The sequence below is a fragment of the Zalophus californianus genome, chromosome 3, assembly GCF_009762305.2.
Source record: "Zalophus californianus isolate mZalCal1 chromosome 3, mZalCal1.pri.v2, whole genome shotgun sequence".
Classification (NCBI taxonomy): domain Eukaryota; kingdom Metazoa; phylum Chordata; class Mammalia; order Carnivora; family Otariidae; genus Zalophus; species Zalophus californianus.
The window spans coordinates 29,770,554-29,791,016 of NC_045597.1; positions in this window are offsets into that span (position 1 = coordinate 29,770,554).

Here is a 20,463-nt window from a genome sequence, read left to right on the forward strand (position 1 = left end):
ATTCCCCTGTTTTAGTTTGGGCTGTAGACTGTGTTTGGGCCTCTGAAAGTCCTCACCTCCAAATCCATTCACTTTAGAGATTGTCTCAACCTATGAATTTGGGAACACAAACATTCAATCTGTATCACCTCCTTTCTCTGCTTTATTTTTCTCCATAGCAATGCTTATCAGATCTGCCACACTATAGTTTTATTTTTTTGTTGTTGTCTATCTTCTTCAGCTAGAATCTCTGCTCTATAAGAGTAGGGACTATGAATTTTTGCTTTACCACTATAACCCTAACACCTACAGCAGTGTCTGGAATATGGTGGACATGTAATAAGTACTGGCTGAGTTAACCCATCCCCTCTCCAAGTATTTATGGTGTACCTTTGTGTTCCAGGCCAATCGCTGAGTGTTGTTGCCCAGGATCAACTGCGACTGGTTGGCCATAGAGCCAGAATGAGAGCTCAGGACTCTCGAGTCCTTGGCCTGTGCTCTCTCCAGTAGATATAAGGTCTCCTGCTTTGGGACTGCTGTTCCTGGTAATTACTTAGATGAATGAACACGTATCTACAACCTGTGTACCTAAAAAGACATGAGGTAACATCTGCACCATATGTCATATTCTTCTAGATTCTTTAAATTAAAAACCAAGAAACCAAAAACTATATAGTGAAAACAATTCTACATTTTAAAGTGCATCAAAGAAGTGCAAAATGATTAAAGTGAACTTCATTGTTTGCATTTTAGACATTGGATTATGGATAATTGACCGGGTCCCTTTGAAAGGTTTAAGATAGCAACAACTCAGAGACAGGAAACAGGGTATTTTTTTTTTTTTTCCTGGTAGTGTTTTTCAGTTGAACAAGTAAACATGTGTATGTTTACCTCCTTAACATTCCATAATTTCAACTTTAAAACTGCCTACTTCAAAAAACATAGGTATCTTTTTATGGCTACTCTAAGCCATGGGATAACTTCAGATCCAAGAAGTTAGTTGCCTTAGTAATGTGCGACATAACTTAAAGGTAATAATAATAATAAGCTCTACCCAAATCAGTCTTTTCTGTGAGTAATTAAAAAAAAAAAACTAATGACATCTTTATGAGGTAGGTGAGATAAGAAGAGTTTATTATTCCAGATTTATAAGAAACAGGGACACACACATTTTATATATATTTTATTGGATAAATAAAAATATACATTTTATTGAACCCTCAAAATACTATTTGAATTCCCTACTCCTAGGTACCTGACAAAGTTTGAGGCACAAGAGATGAGGGTGGGAATACAGAAGACAATAAAGAGAATTCAGATCCCTTCTCTAGAATTTAGCTAAGTCCCCCATTCTCTTACAAAGAAAACAGAAATGTAATTTGGGTAAAAATGCCATTCTAACATTTTTTGGACTTTAGTACACCATGGATAATCCAACTGCACTAATGGAAAGGACAGTTAAATTCTCTCTTGAAACTTAAAAATTTACTTACGATAATTTCCAGCACATGTAAAATCCTCTGTTTAATCATGTTTTAGAAATCATGTTTTCTGTTTGTTTACTTTTTTTTCCTGATCTCAACATTTTTTTCATTTAATACCCATTTGCCCACAAGGGAGCACAAATCACCTCTTATTCCTACTTTAGCTGTGATATTATCAGGTGCTCTGGGTTCCCAAAGAATGTTCCCAGGGTAGCTGAGTGTCAACATCACATAAATAAAGGAGAATCATCACAACTCGAAAAATCTGAATTTATTGTTAATAAAGGCTAGACCTTTTCCAATAAATCCCACTACAGTATTCTTCCAAGACAATTTTCCCTACATAAAAGAAATCACATATCAGTTAAAGAGACTCCCCAATACCTGGCTCAGTAATGTGTGTGCACTAGCTGTCAAAACTAGTTTGGTGACTTTATGAAAGTCCACTCATTATGAGAATGATGTGTTAAGAGTAGTTCTTCTCAAGAGATTTTATTACAAAAACTGTAAGCACTTACCTCTGTTCTAACCCTTTGAGTTAAGTTGGATAAAAATCTCTCAACCTTTTATGGAACAATTTCTGCCTTACAAAATAATCTGGATTATTAGTAGCATTATATACTTTGAATTTTATGCAAAATATTATTAATAAGTTATTTTGAGCTTATGAATTTTTTGTTTAATTTGAATGAGTTGTTTTGAACTTTCTTAATGCCAACTGTTTACTTAAAGTGGTAAAGTCCACACAACGTAACAGAAGAAGACTTTTCCTGAAATTGGAAACCTGTATACTGATAGATTCCTAGTTGCTGAGTGGGGATTTTACAGATGATATGGTCAATGATTTCCTTAGTGCAGATTTCTACAGATCTCTAATGTCACTGTACCAAGAGGAAGCAAAACTTTAGTAGGAGTTTGGCTTCTCACCTCATTTCTAACAGAGCGAGTGTTCTTATTTCTAACATATTTGGATTCTAGGTAAGAAAGTTCTTCAGCAACACAAGTATGAAATCCTCTGATTATTTTACCATTTGCATTGTACAAATAAGGCAATTAAAGCCCAGAACATACTCAAGGGTCCAGTAAGTAGTGATCCAAAATGAATAGAGATCTGCATTCTGACTCCTAATTTCAACTTCATTACACCAACTTCTTTCACCATTAACTAATCCATTTTGAAACACAAATAATCTCGTCTAAATCTACCATCTATCACTCCCAAGTACTTCTGCTACATGTGGCCAATTAACTAAGGACAACAAGGCAAAAGTAATTAATTCTGAGGTATTTACCACCATTGCATCATTTATCAAAGATGAAGCTTGAAACAAGCACTTATTTTTTCCCTCTTTCATATGACCTTTTCATGACCTTCTGGTTAGACCCAGGGAATCAATAGGGAAATGTCCTTCACATGTTCTGGCGCCCTGCCAGGATTAGTGTACAGGTGCAATCCTATTTCCCAGAACAAAATGGCTTTCCTTGAGGTTGGTGAACAAGCTCCAAGACAGAAGGTAAAATTCTTATCTCAGGGAACAGAATTCACTTCTAGAGTAAAGATATATTACAAACATACTATCAAATCAATACTAAGAAGTAAATGTTCACACACAGCACTAGAATGGATATAATCCAAAAGATAAACAATAACAAGTGTTGGTAAAGATATGGAAAAATTAGAACTCTCATACACTGCTGCTGGGAATGTAAAATGGTGCTGCCACTTTGGAAAATACTTCAACAATTTCTCAAAAAGTTGTACATACATGTATTATATTTGTATTTCCCTGATGACAAGTGAGGTGTCATCAGGGAAATATGAATCAAAACCACAATGAGATACCATCTTACACCAGTTAGAATGGTTAAAATTAACAAGACAGGAAACAACCAATGTTGGTAAGGATGTGGAGAAAGAGGAACTCTTACACTGTTGGTGGGAATGCAAGCTGGTACAGATACTCTGGAAAACACTATGGAGTTTCCTCAAGAAGTTAAAAATAGAGCTACCCTACAACCCAGAAATTGCACTACTGGGTATTTACCCCAAAGATACAGATGTAGTGAAACAAAGGGGCACCTGCATCCCAATGTTCATAGCAGCAACGTCCACGATAGCCTAACTGTGGGAGGAGCTGAGATGTCCTTCAACGGATGAATGGGTAAAGAAGATGTGGTTTACATATACAATGGAATATTACTCAGCAATCAGAAAGGATGAATACCTATCATTTACATCGACGTGGATGGAACTGGAGGGTATTATGTCAAGTGAAATAAGTCAATCAGAGAAAGACAATTATCATATGGTTTCACTCATATGTGGAATATAATAAATAGTGCAGAGGATCATAGGGGAAGGGAGGGAAAACTGAATGGGAAGAAATCAGAGACAAACCAGGAGAGACTCTTGACTCTGGGAAACAAACTGAGTGTTGCAGAAGGGGAGGTGGGCTGGGGGATGCGGTAACTGGGTGATGGGCATTAAGGAGGGCACAGGATGTGATGAGCACTGGGTGTTATATGCAACTGATGAATCATTGAACACTACATCTGAAACTAATTATATATATATATATATATATACACACACACACACACATATATATAATATATATATAATGTTGGTTAATTGAATTTAAATTTAAAAAATGATGCTACAAAATTGCATTTACTGTATGATTCCAAGTTGATATATAAATATAGCTGTACATATAACACAAGAGAAATGACTAAAATTATATATACTCCAAAATGCAAGCTATAATTATCTCAAGGTGTAGGGATTATGTAACGTCTTTACTTTCTTTATACTTTTCTGTATTTTGTACTTTAATCACATTTTAATTTAAAAAATTTGCTTGTTAGAAAAAAATGTTTTATATGACCAAGTAATTCCACTCCTAGGTACATATCCAAAAGAAATGAACACATATGTTCACATAAAGATTTCTATACAAATGTTCATAGCTGTCTTGTTCACAATATCTTCCCATTGGAAATAACCCAAAAGTCCACCAACTGATGAATGAATAAACAAAATGTGGCATATCCATACAGTGGAATTCTACTCATCAATGAAAAGGGAACAAAGTACTGATATATGCCACACCATGGATGAACCTCAAAAACATTATGCTAAATCAAAGGTAGACACAAAATCCAGATGTAAAATCCACTTATTGTACTATTTCATTTATATGAAATGTCCAGAAAAGGCAAATCTATACAGACAAAAAGAGATTAATGGTTGTCTAGGATGGGAGTTGGAGAAGAAAACTGGTCACAAGTGGTCTCAGGAATCTCTCTGGGATCATGGGAATGTTCTAAGAATGGATTGTAGCAACAGTTATAAAATTCTGTAAACTTATTAAAAAATCATTAAATCATACACTTAAATCAGATAAAAATTGTGCTACATAATTATATCTCAATACGGTTGTTTTTAAAGAAAGAAGTAGACATTCTCAGGGAATTAGTAAAGTCTATAGAGAGATATAGCCTGCAGAAAGGCATGCAGACTTTTTGAACCAGAATCTAAAGTAATTTCGATACCTTAGTTTCTCTTTATTGTGCACCTTGCAGAACCCTTGTATATAAATGGGAATTTGGTCCTGCCAGAAATCAGTTTTTCTATTCCAGAGCTTCTTTAATAATAGCACATCTTCTCACACACCTGCTATATCCTGTATACAATGCTGGACACAGATGTCATATCATTTCTTTATTTTTCAAATGTTGTCTTGACCTAGTTTTGAGGTTCTAACTAGTTAGAGGCCAATCAGTCCCCCTTCATGAACAGTCGATTAAGTTCATACCCTAACTATTCCCCTTGTTGGGCTCTCAGACTCTGGGCTCCTATAAGAGCCCTAATTACCCCAAGGCCAGGTAGGTACTCACCAACTAGGAAAAATCCCTATAATCCTGGACCTGAAACCATTCCAATTAGCCAATTCACAGGGAGCCCAGAAACCTAGATAACCCACCCCATTGCCACAATTAGCTCCCCTCTACAGCTCCAGCTAGCTGGTACCCCGTCCCCAGGTGTAACCCCTTATACAGTCCTACCTAGCAGCCTGTTCTCCTTTGGAACTGTAAGCAATGGAATTCTGCCTTTCTTTTAAGTGTCAGTGTATTGTATCCTGCCATCAAAAGGATCTTTAAATCCTGAAACAACAGAGCAAATGCTTGATGATTTACTGGGGAAGAAGATATCCACATGGAACCACGTATCAGCAGGACTTTTGAGTACACTTTCCCTAAAACTTTTTCCCTAAACACTTCATGAGATCAAACTAACTAGCCTGGAAATATTTGCCTTTGATTTTCCTGGAAATCTTGAAGGTTATGTATCTAATAGTTTTCTCGAAAGTATTTTTTGATTGTTTTCTTATTCTATTTTTTTTATTGTTTTCTTATTCTAAAACAGAAATGTAATCACTAAACAGATTTTGACAAAAAGCCTAACAATGCATTGATTTTTTTTTTAATATAATCCCCATTTTCCCAGGGTTTTTGTTATATCCTGAGACTTTGATAACATATCATGATATTAAGGCAGTCCAGTTTAACTCCTCTCTCCTACAACTGGAAAAACAGCATTATCATGCTTGTAAAATTTAAAACTGAGTTATAGACAAGGACTGACAAACATCACTGACTTCCTTCATGACTGACTGGTGCATCTGCTATTTAGAGGGACTTCGGATAATTTAAAATATTCATCTTGCTTCTTTCTTTCTTTCAAGGAGCTGAATGTTATGGTTACAGGATACTGGTTGAGCAAGTAGCATTTAGTGGTTCCAGATTTTCTTTGGTAAACTCTTACATGCAAGAAATCAGCAGTGTGACGTACATCAACAGAGAGGAATGCATTGTTTATTCTCTTTCCAAGTTTGCCTGGGAGATAACATCACTCTCCTTTTTCAGAAACTAGCTCTTCAGAGTGCTCACTGTCGCAGGAGACTAAATAGATGCAGCATATAGGCAATAGGATGTGTCTCAGAAGTTTGTCTCTTCCTCCACTGATCATGCCTTCCAATCTCCCCCAGTAGATTTGGAGCTGTTCTTAACCGCTTTCAGACTAGCTATCCAAACATTCACATTGTTTCTAGGAGTTGTGGGTTGAGACTGGATGGAAGGCCTTTCAAATAGTAAAGAGGAAGCAGTAGAAGTTAAAGACATTAAAACCCATTCCGATGAGAATTAGACTTACAGAGATTTATTTCCTCCACCACACAAAATTCACTTGTGTTGCCACAAACAGGAATCATATGCATTGTTATGGACTTCTGAAGACCCATTTAATTAAGTCATTAAATAAAGGATCTGAGAGAAAACTACCTATGGAGATAACTTGAGAAGTAAAACAAAGTCCCTGAATCCTAAAACATCCCCCTTATTAATCTGCAAATTGCTAGAGATTTTTATGCTGGCATCATACTTTGGGTGTAATACTGTCTCCACAAATTCCTTGAAATAAGGCACCTCAGTCGGATGGAAAGAATATAATAATTAGCATACATGGGTTAATTGAATTTCTTTGTGACAGAGTCAAGTTTTGAAAGACCAACGCCCCACCCAGCCTGGTTATCCTAAAAACTTCTTTGAGGACAGCAAACATTAAAAGGCCTTGTTGGTGCTTATACTCATGTATTTGTACAAACCTTAGAGCTTTACTATGACTTGGTCAGCTAAATCAAATGTTTGGGGTGACCCAGCTATGCCTTGGTACATAGATTCTGAAACAGTCATGGATATTCTACATACACCAACTTCATTTCTGCATGAGATTTAAGTCAGTCCACAACAAAGAAAGTAAGTTTAAAAAGGTGATAATTTAGAAGTAAGAATATATAAAAGAAAAAAATCTATAAAGTATGAACAAAAAATAAATCTAGATTTTTATCTTTTCAATGAATGGGTATAATTGGTTAAAAACTAGTTAAAATGCTGATCTATCATTTTTCAATATGAGGGAACAAAAGGTTTTATCGGGGAAGAAAGTGTTCATGGATCCTAAATTACGGGCAATTTTTCATATGGAACATATTCAGGAGACATTGATTAACATAGGGGACAAACAATCTAAAAGTAAGGGCATAATGGGGGCTCATAAATAAATTTCATGTATGGATCCTTAAGATATATACAATGGAATATTACTCAGCCATCAGAAAGGATGAATACCCAACTTTTACATCAACATGGATGGGACTGGAGGAGATGATGCTAAGTGAAATAAGTCAAGCAGAGAAATTATCACACGGTTTCACTTATTTGTGGAACATAAGGAACAGCATGGAGGACATTAGGAGAAGGAAGGGAAAAATGAAGGGGGGGGATCAGAGGGAGACATGAACCATGAGAGACTATGGACATTGGGAAACAAACAGGGTTCTAGAGGGGAGGGGGGTGGGGGATCGGTTAGCCCAGTGATGGGTATTAAGGAGGGCACGTATTGCATGGAGCACTGGGTGTTATACACAAACAGTGAATCATGGAACACTACATCAAAAACTAATGATGTACTATATGATGACTAACATAACGTACATACATACATATATAAATAACAAAAAAAAAGATTATGACCCTCCAATATTTGTAAAAGAACAATTCCAACAAAGAACTATACTATTCTGAATAAAAAGACAAACAGGGTAACTATCACATATAGCCCCCCTAAAAAAAGAGAAGTATGTAAACTCACACGGAAATGTCTTCAAATCCTATTTGCAAAAAAATGTTTTAAGTATTTTGACTAGATACAAATTTTACATGAGTTGCTTTTACAACATGATGACTTTAAGTCCATCCTTCACCCAGTAATTAATGGAAATTTGTCATATGCAATGAGAAGTATCAGTGTCATTGGTTTAAGGATCCATACCCTTTTACTTAGTGCAATTATGCTGTCATAGCACCCCCATTCAAAGAAATAAAATTGTAATCCCTTTGACTCATCTCTATCAAAATAAAATATAAATAGATGAATGATGTCAGAAAAATTCATCAACAATCTGTTCACGGCAGTGACTGTGAGCAACGTTGCTGAAAATGAGGTAAAACACAGGTTTCCTTGTGATTTCCCCTTCACTATAAAATGATTTTTATCTTTTTCCTGTCAAGTTTTACTATACTCTGATTTTGGATGAAATTAAGAGTTATATGTTTAGTATTGAGAGGACCACGCTTTAATCTTTAGGCTATAGAAGTTCATATTTTGTCTAGCCACCATAAGTGTACTTGAGCCAAAATCATTTACCTGTTTCATTTCAGACATTCATTTCAATCCCCTCTTATAACAGGATATTATTCAGATTCTTTTGAGCCAAAACAGAAAAGCTCAATGAAAATCAGAATTCATCTCCATGGTATTTTGTGGACTTCAATTTCCTTTCTATTCAATTTTAGAAAAATTATAAAACTTTAATCCAGTTTATTTTCATTTGAGAAAAACATGTTTTTAACCTCTTCGTTACTACACTCTTTATTGCAAATATAAGTAGAAAATGTAACTTGAATACTTATAAATATATGTATGTATATTCAATGTATATTCAATATGTGTACTTATACACATATATGTGTTATATATGTACATTATGTGCTTATAACAGATGTTTGCGTAATTCATTTTTTTTTTTTTTTTTTTTTTTTTTTAAGATTTTATTTATTTATTCATGAGAGACAGAAAGAGAGAGAGAGGCAGAGGGAGAAGCAGGCTCCCAAGGAGCAGGGAGCCTGATGCGGGACTCGATCCCAGGACTCTGGGATCATGACCTGAGCCGAAGGCAGACGCTTAACCATCTGAGCCACCCAGGCGCCCTAGATGTTTGCGTAATTCATGTACTGATGGCCATAGGCAACTAACAGGTAAATTGGTTAGAATCACAGGGCTCAAAAGAAGTGCACAAATCCCAGAGGGATTTGTCAATATTCTTAGTAGACCACGTCACGCATGAGTTCAAGTACTCAAGAAGTACAAACCTCTGCTCCACTGGTAGGTTCTACTTCCACCCAAATACAGCATAAATGAGAGATTCTCCTATGGGTTACAACTACAGGATTAAATTTGGCACCCACTCAACGTGGCACTCTTTTAAGCCCACACAACACCTGCTCTAAAAATCAAAAAGAGAATTCAATTTTATCAAGTGTCTGGAAAATGTTCCATATATCTGAGAGTTGAGCAAGAATCCAAGAGACAGCTAATTCTGGCATCACTCAGCTCCTTCAAGTTCTTCCTTAGGCTCTCTTGCTTTGGACACCAATGCTTTGGTTGCCTACTCACTATTGGCTTGCTTTCATTTGGTTCAAGGGTCCCCTCTGAATTCCCAGGCAGCCAGTCCCATTGGGATGCACCACAGAAACTGTTAATCCCTCTCCTCAATGATACTTAAGAAAAAACATTAGTTCCCACAAATCTCAATCTAATTTTAACTTTTCCCCCGTCCTCTCCCTTGCACGTGTGCGCACGCACACATATAAACACACACACACGCTTTTCCCTTCGAGTGATTCATACTGAGGTAATGGAGAGTTTGGGGGAATCCTGGAAGGACCATCTCTCAGGATTAACCCCATCTACTGCTTCCCGTGGCAGTTCTAGTCAACAGGTCCACAGCTGCTGCCCTCAAAGTGAGAACCAGGCCTTGGTGATTTCTCCCTCCTCCCAGCTGTTCATAGGAAGACAGAGTTTCAGCAGCTATGTCCCTGCAGCAGCTCTCCCCAGCACACAGGTTTTGTGTGTGTGCCTCGCTTGTTCAGCTATCTTGAGTTGATTCCTCAAGTACCATGTCAACACCACCATTACTGGGAACTCAGAGTGCAGCATCCATTCCAGTGGGAATTTCAGTGGCACACATCTCTTCTCGAGAAAGGAACTATTTCAGATGCACTAATCCTAGAGTTCTTTTAGCCATCATTTCCCAAAATTTCCAGAAAAATTCCACTGACAGCAGAAGAGAGAGGATGTGTGACCTCTGAGGTTTTGAGGTTTAATATGAAGTTGCACAGATTTATGAAATTTTGCAACTATAAATTTCTTTGATGTCTCATTCTAGCCTAAAAATCCATGGAATTTTTGAAACTTACTTCATAATATATTTATGTTTCTTTTAATGAAAAATGTTTCTCACCCTATCCTAACTCATTCTTCTAGTAAAACTGATACTCCAGAAATAAGCTTCCTATTTTATTGTCTTTCCTACCTTGGGAAAACTTTGCATTCCACTCCAGGGATGTTGATGATGATGATGATGATAATGATGATGATGAAGACATCTATGATGACCACAGAAATAGCTAGTTTTTACTGAGAGATCACTGTATATCAGGAATTGTGGAGTGCCTTGGCAAGAATCATCTCATTTAATTTTTACAACTTTACCAGTTAGTACAATTATTATCTTCATTTTGTAAAGAAGTCAGACGAGGCACAAAAGAATTAAATAACTAGCCACTTAACAAACTTTTACCTAGAAAGTTGAGGTTTTACAATATGAGCTCTCACAGTAGTGGAAATTATTGATTTATTTTTCTTATTCTTCACTAAGAAGAGGGACTAACAGTTGATTACCATGAATCCCAGTGGGGCCAGGTACCCAGACTTTCAAGGAGGACTCAAACCATTTAACAGAGACAACCCAACAATAACGAGGCAACCAACATTACCAAGAGGACTACTTAGGGACAGAACTCAAGGAACTAAATAATGCCAAAATAAACTTGTCTCTTAGATTCTTTTTCAACTCTCACATATTTTGAACCCTTATCAAGTGATGATTGGAAGTTATTTCGTGAATGAATTCTCTTTCTGGTAGCTGTGGAGTAGATAATCTATGGTAGCTACAATAAGAGCTAGATGCTCTGAGGCACATGTGATGGTAAGCTATAGTGTCACACTTCTGGATGGCCACTCAGCCTCAGCTCCCTTTTACTTATGTCCTAAGGCAGGACTCAGGTCCCTTCAGATTCCACCTCTTTTGTGTCCTAGAGGTAGCATTTTCCCCTTAAGTACCTGATCTACTTTCATCAGCCCACTTTCCCTACCTCCCAAAGGCAATGGATTAACTTTAAATAACTAAGAAATTTGGCCAAAGATGAGATAGACCTTTATATGATCTCTTCATGGAACACTGAGGTACTTGTGCATGTCAGATCTCAGGGATATTCATGGGCAGTCTATGATTCCCCAAGCTAGATAAGCAACTTAATTCTAATTGGATAGCTGGATAATATCTAAATTAGGTAAATAATAAAGGACCTCAGGTTTCCTTGCTTCTTTAGTTAACCAAAACTTTCTTCACAGACCCATTTTAAGGATATATCTTCTGTACCGTAACAGCTCTCTACAAGAAGTATTCGTTTAAGCAACATCCCAGTGTCTCTTGGGGGGATTTGGTTAGAGCCCTAAATCACTACTCAAGACCTTACATGAGGATCAATCCAGTAAAATTCTATTTTAAATTCTATTCCAAAAATATGTCATCCTTAAAGAAGAGCTTTGTATACTTCATCCAGAAAATGGAAGCTCTGTAACATGTCTCCCCTTTGAATCAGTTGCCAGGAAATTTGAACTCAACGATTTAATGAGGTAGAACATTTATTTCAGGTGCTTGGTAGCATCTATTTGATATTGCAGTTTGCTTGAGCAGTTCTCAAGCCTTGCTGCATATTAGAATCTTCTGTTTCAAAAATACTGTATGTCCAGGACAAAGTCCAGCCCAGATCTAAGGGTAGGGGTCAGGTACCAGAATGCGCTCTGAGCTGATTCACATGTTGAAGGGAGAGTTCAGGACCATTTCTATGGATGCTCTAAATTTGTTGGGGCTATTGTTGTTTTAATTCCAATTGTCTTGCTTGTAACTCACTTATTTACCCTAACTCAAGTTCTTTTGGAAGAAAAGAATCATCATACATAAATACATAAACCATCAATTTTACCATACTGAACATGTCTACAACTAACCAGTCTCTCAACCTTGGCTGTCCATTGGTATCACTTAGGAAGCTGCTAAAAATCCTGGTGCCCAGACCATACCCCAAACCAATAAAAACATAATCTCTGACTATGGTACTGAGTTACTGATCATTTTTAAAACTCCTCATGTGATTCCACTGTGCATAAAGTTTGAAAATAATAGATCCATACTCTCTCTTCACCCTTATCTGTGTTTTAAAACATGCTTTATTCGTGGACAAAATTATTAAACAAATCAGGTTTATGTTTTGTTTCCAACTTCAGCTTTTTTGGCCTTCCTCTTTCCTAGTCATCTAGCATCTGCGTCATGTTTCCTGACGCACTTGAAGCCTGCTCCTCATGGACACTTGCCTACCTCACCCTGAATCTCCTTCCTTCTCATTGAGTGTGTTCCAAACAGAAACTCTGCCTTGAGTCTGTCAATATCCAACTAGCTCAGTGCAGGGATGTCCACATATGGAGAAACCCTGCATATTCTAACAAATAAAAAATAACAAAGTATTCCATCTTCCCCTTTCTTTTCAATTTCCTTTTATTTTTTCCCCATTGTAACCCCTCCTGAAACCTTTTGGGAGAGGTTCTTGGACATGTCTTCCAGCTAACTGAGCTTTCACTGGCTGATCAATTTTGCTTTTTAATTCATTTGCTGACTTCTTTACTCAAAATTTCTAACTTATTTGTAACTGAATATCAAATTCATATTAAGATTACCAATATTGTTTGACATTCCAAAACTAGTATTGACCCAATTGCATAATATTTTTTTGAAATTTTTAAGCACTGCAAAACATCTATCTTGACAATTAATTGCTCTTCAAACTCTACCATCTCCCTATGCAGTTATTTGTCATGGCCCTTATAGAAATGGAGCACAGATTAGTGTTTGCCTGGGAATAAGAAGGTGGTAGAAGCAAGAGAAAAGTGGATAGGTCTATTAAAGAGCAATGGAGGAGATTTCTTTGTTGATGGAAATGTTCTGTATCTTGATTTTATCAATGTCAACATCTGGTTGCAATGTTGTACTACAGTTTTGCAAGATGTTATCATTGGGGGAAACTGGATAAAGGGTACACAAGTTCTCTCCATATTATTTCTCACAAATGCATGTGAATCTATATCTCAAACCAAAAATTTTAAAAAGTCATTCATATGGCTTACAAATCTCACTGACTAATACCAGCTTACCCCCAGCCTCACCTGGGCTACTGTTTTCCTTCACAATGCATACAATGTCCTTGAAGACACCATTCTGTCTCAAAGACATTGCACATGTTCCCTCTGCCCCAAATGGGAGCACGAATGCACTACCCTCTCTGATGCTCATGTTATCATGTTATGATTCAGATCTCCTTTCCAATGTCATTTACTCAAAGAAGTGAGTCATTTCCCCATACCATGGCTATCATTCAGATCTCCCTTCCAATGTCATTTACTCAAAGAAGTGAGTCATTTCCCCATACCATGGGTAACTAAGTCAGAAGGTTTGCATTAACTACACAGGGCCTACAGATAGCCTTCTCAAGACAACAAAGAGCCTGGTGTGGGGTCCAGAATATCAATGAAGACCTATGACTCCCTCAAAATAAATTCTAGTCCTCATATCTCAACCATTAGTTTATATACATACATACATATATATATGTATGTATATTCCCCCTGCTCCTTTTTCCCTCTCCTCTCCTTTTGGTACTTCCATTACATGTATGTTGATATGCTTAACAGTGTCTCACATTTTTCTGAGACCCCAATCATCTTTCTTCATTTTTAAAATCCGTGTTTTTCAGCTTGCATAATCTCTATTGGTTTTTCTTCAAAAAACCAACTTCAAATCTACTGTTGAGCCACTATAATGAAGTTTTCGTTCCAGTTATACTTTTCAACTCCAAAATTTCCATTTGGTCCTTCTTTTAAGTAATAATTTCTATCTCTTTCTATGTGTTCTCTGTTTGAATATGAGCCATAGTCGTCATATCTTTCTTCATGTCTTTAAGCATGGTTTCCTTTTGTTCTTGGGCCATTTATATAATGGCTGCCTTGAAGTTTTCGTCTCTTAAGTCCAATATCTGAGCCTTTCACTGGCAATGTCTGTTGCCTGCCTTTTTCCCTGTGTATGGACATTTTAGATAATATATTGTGGGCATTTTAGATAATCATAATTGCATAATAATAACAACTATAACAAATGTAGGCACTGATCTCCCCCAGGAAGTATTATTGTTGTTTTTTGCTTATTTGTTTAATGATGTGGCTGTACTACTTCAGTGAAGTCTCTTTCCCCCACAGTATGAAGCCTCCGATGTTGCCCCTCAGAGGGCAAAGCCCTGGGCATGGCATAGCCACCCCGGGATGACAGTAGTTTTAGCAGGGCTCTTTTTTACTGTCTTTTTCCCTGATCTCTTCGTTAAACTGTCTGCCTCTGGGAGTATCACAACTATCTGTTCTCCACTAATTGCTGACTGATTGCGCTATTGTTTAGACTCTGCCTTGGGGCATAAATATATATGCCCTCTAGCCTGATCCAATTAAATTTAGGCCCCTTTGCAAAGGTAGTTTTTGAGTCTAGTCTTTGAGGTTTGTTCTGGCCTCAAGAGAACTCTTTTTATCTTTCTCTTTCTCTCTCTGATAAGGTAGCTACACTCCCCATATTCTGTTAGAAATAAATCAGTTCTTTAAGGGAGATTGTCAGTGCCCTGTTTGCCATCCTGATTCTTCATCCTAGGCAAAATCCTTGAGCCACTGCCCCAGATCTGGGAGTCAGAAGAGTCCTGCTACTCTCAGAGTGACACCTCTGCTTTGTGACCAGCACAGCAGGCAAAGATGACTGTAGTCTCTGGTCTTCTCAGCTTCTCATTCCAGGTGTGAGTCTTCCACCCTGTGAGCAAGCCAAGGCCAGGGTGATGAGAGACCCTGCGTTCTCAGTTTGACATGCCTAGCGTAGAGTCTCCACCTCCAGAGGAGGCTGGGTGGAGGAAGGTGAGCCTCCAACCTCTCAGCCACACCTACCCAAAGCCCAAAGCTGGGGGTAATGAAAAAGGCTAAGACCTCCCTCTCTTGAGGGAGATCTTTAGCCCTTGACTAGAAGTTACGGGGAGTGAAGAAGCCCTGTCTTTTTGGCCACACCCATCCAGAGTGGAGCTCCTGTCATAGCTAAAGGGAAAGGGAGAGAGGGAACAAGTCGTCGCTTAAGTGACACAGACTTCTACTGTTTTTCCTGAGATAGTAGAGTTTCTTAAATAAACCTTTCTTCATTTTCTGTATGATTTTAAGATGATGTCCAGACTTCCTTTCTTTTTTTCTTTTAAAAATTTGTTTTCTAATGAGTTTCGCCAGTTATAGTTGTATCCCAGGGAACAAGCCTATGAAGTTCCTCATACTGCTACTCTGGACACAGTTCCCTCTAGGACCACCTTGATTCATTAGAGAGGTTCTGGAGTGATTCTCAGAAGAGAAAGGCTGAGATTCCTCATCCTTTTTCTTCTATGAAGTTTCTTAGACCTGCCTGAAAATCCCCAATACTCTGATACTATAATGCCAAGACTGTGAAGAGAAATAGCCTTTGTGAAGCCAAAAGTAAATTTTTCTATCCTTCCCACAGGAGAATTAGTATCTGTTCTCAGTATAGCTATATGACCAAAAATTTATATTCTCCTTGTCACAAAGAAACTTAAGAAGGAATTTGAGATTTTCACAAGTCATAAAACTGGCAGTCAATAGTTCAACTACAGTATTTCTTGCTTAATTTTTTTCACGTTCTGCATTATTAGTCACGCAACTGTATCAGACCTACTACATCAGTTTCATATGCCTTCCCACCTAGAATGTCAGCTCTGTAGGGATAGGAACCACTTTGTCTCTAGTACCGATCATAGAATACTATAAATAGTATATACCTAATGGATATTAGTTGAATGAACAGGCGTTGATAGTACAAACTGGTATTAGGACACTGACAAACTTGAATATTTGGGGAGAAACTGACAATCTTAAGGAACATTCAGTTTGAAAGTAGCTTAAAGATTAGGCCATCCTTAGGAATGAATGCAATCTATAATATCTTTGAGGAGTCTGACTTTTTATGTCCCTATTTTTACATTATCTTTCCCCTCCATTCCTCCTCTCTCCTTCAAGTGAAATCAGGCTACAATTAATATCAAAGTTCGTTTTGAAAAAGAAAACAATATCCCATAACAGAAGCCTAGGAAGACAACAAAAACACTTATCCATTTGCCTTGATAATAAGGGACCTTATAGATTAATTGTACATTTAACAAACAATGGTTTTTAAACTATTGGCTGACTGAGGGGCGCCTGGGTGGCTCAGTCGTTGAAGCGTCTGCCTTCAGCTCAGGTCATGGTCCCGGGGTCCTGGGATCAAGCCCCGCATCGGGCTCCCTGCTCGGCGGGAAGCCGGCTTCTCCCTCTCCCACTCCCCCTGCTTGTGTTCCCTCTCTCGCTGTGTCTCTCTCTGTCAAATAAATAAAATCTTTAAAAAAATAATAAATAAATAAATAAATAAATAAACTATTGGCTGACTGAATCAATTTTTTTTCAATCATAAGCTTTCTCTTTTAAAAAAATTTTTCAATTGCATAAATTTACATGTAACATTGTATAAGTTTAAGGTGTACAGCATATTATTTTGATATATTTATATATTATAATATGATAGCCCATGTAGCAATATTTATCACATTACATAATTACGGTACAATATTATTGTCTATATTCATTAAACAGCGCATTAGATTTCTCTCGCTTCTTTACTACTCATTTCAATTTCGTGCCCTTAGATACCATCACTCTTATCTCCCCATCCCCTATCCCCTGGTAATCACCATTTTACTCTGCTTTTTACAAGTTTAACTTTTTTAGATTTCACATGTAAGTTATATCATATAGTGCTTATCTTTCTCTGTCTGCCTTAATCTCACTTAGCATAGCATGCACAAGGTCCATCCATGTTGTTGCAAATAGGCCTGAGGAATATTCTCCTGGCTGAATAATACCGCATTGTGTATATGTACCACATCTTTTTTATCCATTCATCCATTGAAAGGCATTTGGGTTGTTTTCATATCTTGGCTATTGTGAATAATGCCGCAATAAACACAGGAGTGCACATATCTCACTGAGATCCTGTTTTCATTTTCTTGGGTATATAACCAGAAGTGGAATTGCTGGATCATATGGTAGGTATATTTTTCATTTTTTGAGGTGTCTCCATTTCATTTTCCATAGTAGTTACACCAATTTACATTCCCACCAACAATGTATAAAGTTTCCCTTGTCACTTCATCCTCTCCAGCACCTGCTGTCTCTTGTCTTCTTGATGATAGCCATTTTAACAGGTGTGAGGTGATATCTTATTGTGGTTTTCATATGCATTTCCCTGATGATCAGTGATGTTGAGTGTCTTTTCATGTGTCTGTTGTCCACCTTGATGTCCTCTTTGGAGAAATGTGTATCTATTTCCTCTGCCCATTTTTAATCAGATCGTTTGGTTTTGTTGTTGCTGTTATTCAGTTGACTGAGTTCTTCATATATTTTGGGTATTGGGTATTAATCCCTTCTCTGATATATGGTTTGCAAAAATTTTCTCCCATTCCGTAGGTTGTCTTTATTTTGTCGTTTCCTTTTACTGTGCAGAAGCTTTTGAGTTTGATGTAGTGCCATTTGTTGATTTTTATTTTGGTTTTCTGTGCTTTTGGCATTATGCCCCCAAAAATACTGTCAGGACCAATAATGAGGAGTTTATTCCCTACATTTTCTTCCAGAAGTTTTTTGGTATCAGATCTTAATGTTTAAGTCTTTGATACATTTTCAGTTAATTTTGAAGAGTGATGTGAGATAGAGGTCCAAATTCATTGTTCTATACTCTTCCTTAGTTCTCTAGTTTTCCCAGCATCATTTCTTGAAGAGACTATCCTTTCCCCATTGGGTATTCATGGCTCCCTTGTCAAATACTAGTTGACTGTATATGCCAGGGTTTAATTCTGGGCTCTCCATTTCGTTCCATTGGTTGATGTATGTATTTTTGTACCAGTACCGTGTTGTTTTTATTACTATGGCTTTTTAAAAATTACTTTTATACTATGGCTAGTATACTGGTGCAGTTTGAAATCCAGAAGCATGATACTTCTGCATATGTTCTTTTTCTCAGGATTACCTTAGCGACTAAATTTGTTCACCTCTAAAAATGTTGATTTTCCCCAATTAAAAAAAGAAAGAAAGTGAAGTTCTAGGTTCCTATGCTAGCTACTTAATGGAATGAAAACTTTCAAGCTAAATTGTAAAAAGGGGAAGAGGCAAAGATCACAAACCAGACACACTAACTCTGAAATTCTTAGTGATGCTTCAAAATAACAGCTAAAGTATTCCAATGGAATCTCTTTCCAAAGGACCATGAATTCTATTTCACTTCTCTGAGATATTTTATGTTGTTCTGACTTCTACTCTGATATCAAAGCTATCTGCATGATACTGAAATAGTCGGTTATTGTAGTTTCAGTCAAATTCATGGATATGACAGAACTAGATGACATATATCCACAAACAAATGATTTGGCATTAATAGTATCACCAGTTAATGTTAATGTTTAATAAGAAAACATGAATTTTAAAAATACATGGGGCACCTGGGTGGCTCAGTTGGTTAAGCATCTGACTCTTGATCTCAGCTCAGGTCTTGATTTTAGGTTTGTGAGTTCAAGTCGGCATGGAGCCTACTTAAAAAATAATAATAAAATAAAAATAAAAATATATAAGGAAGCTTGTTGTCTATAAAGACTTTTGGTGTGAGCAAGGTACAAGGAAAGTCACATATCTATTTTGGAAGCACCACAAATTACAGACAGACTATAAATTACTTCCAAGGAAAATAATTAGCAAAACAATTCTGTCTAAAAAAAAGTCTCCATTTCATCTTTTCAGGATTATTCCGGCATTTAATAAGTCCAAATATTTTATTGCTTCCATTTCTTCCAGCTCTAAAATACTAAACAATATTTTCTAAATTGCCCCTTCCAATAAATTTTGTTTATTTATATTCTGAGATAATCAACAAACGGCAAAAAAAAAAACTGTTACTGAAGATTACATTATAAAAACTTGCTATAGAGAACCTAAACTATCTGTCACCACATAGTATACTGTTTACATCAAAATGACTTTACAATTAAACTGCCTGTTCTCATGGGACTTTACTATTCCAGTAAATTCTTGCCCAGGAAGATGAAGTTGCAAATAACTTAATTGTTTTTTTGGAGGAACTTTCCAAAACTTCATTTGTTCCAGTAACAGACTACTCAAATAGCCCTTTTCAGCGTAAATACCCCTTCTCAGGACATAGGATTGTTCCACCAAGCTCATCAACCGTTTACTCCTCAAAACTTATTTTCAGATCTTCACCTCCCTGTGTCCACTGATTCTAAACTATTTTGTTACAAACTTCCCTCAGTTTCAATCAGCTCCCTAGCCCACGTTGAAAGACGTGCCTTGAACCAGAACCCTCAAAATTTTATAAATATCCCACCTCTCCTTCCTCTCCTGAGAGGGTGCAAAGAATCTCAAGGTAGGAGTCTCTCTTACTGAGGTAATAACTTGGCTTTGCTTTATGAACAAGTTATTTTGGTTGTCTTTTCTGGGATTCATGGAATCAGTCATTGGCCCTGTAAACTTTAAATAACCCTCCTTTACATTATGTAACCAACGATACTAATTATGTCTATCATTCTCATTTACATACTACATTTATGATTATAACAACTCCCTAGTAAATGGTTTATTGGACTAAATGGATAAGTTTAACATAGAAGCTTAAAAAATGCTGCATGAAAACTTCATCTAATTACTTTGTACGGGATAAAAAGTCCATCGTCATAAAACCATTGGAGGCTTTTGATGGTTTTGGCATTGGGTTGTTCTAATATTCTTCTCACCTCTATTGCCACTATATTAAGTAAACTGCAACATCTTTAACTTCATTAACTTATCCTCGTGAGCAAAATCCCTGTG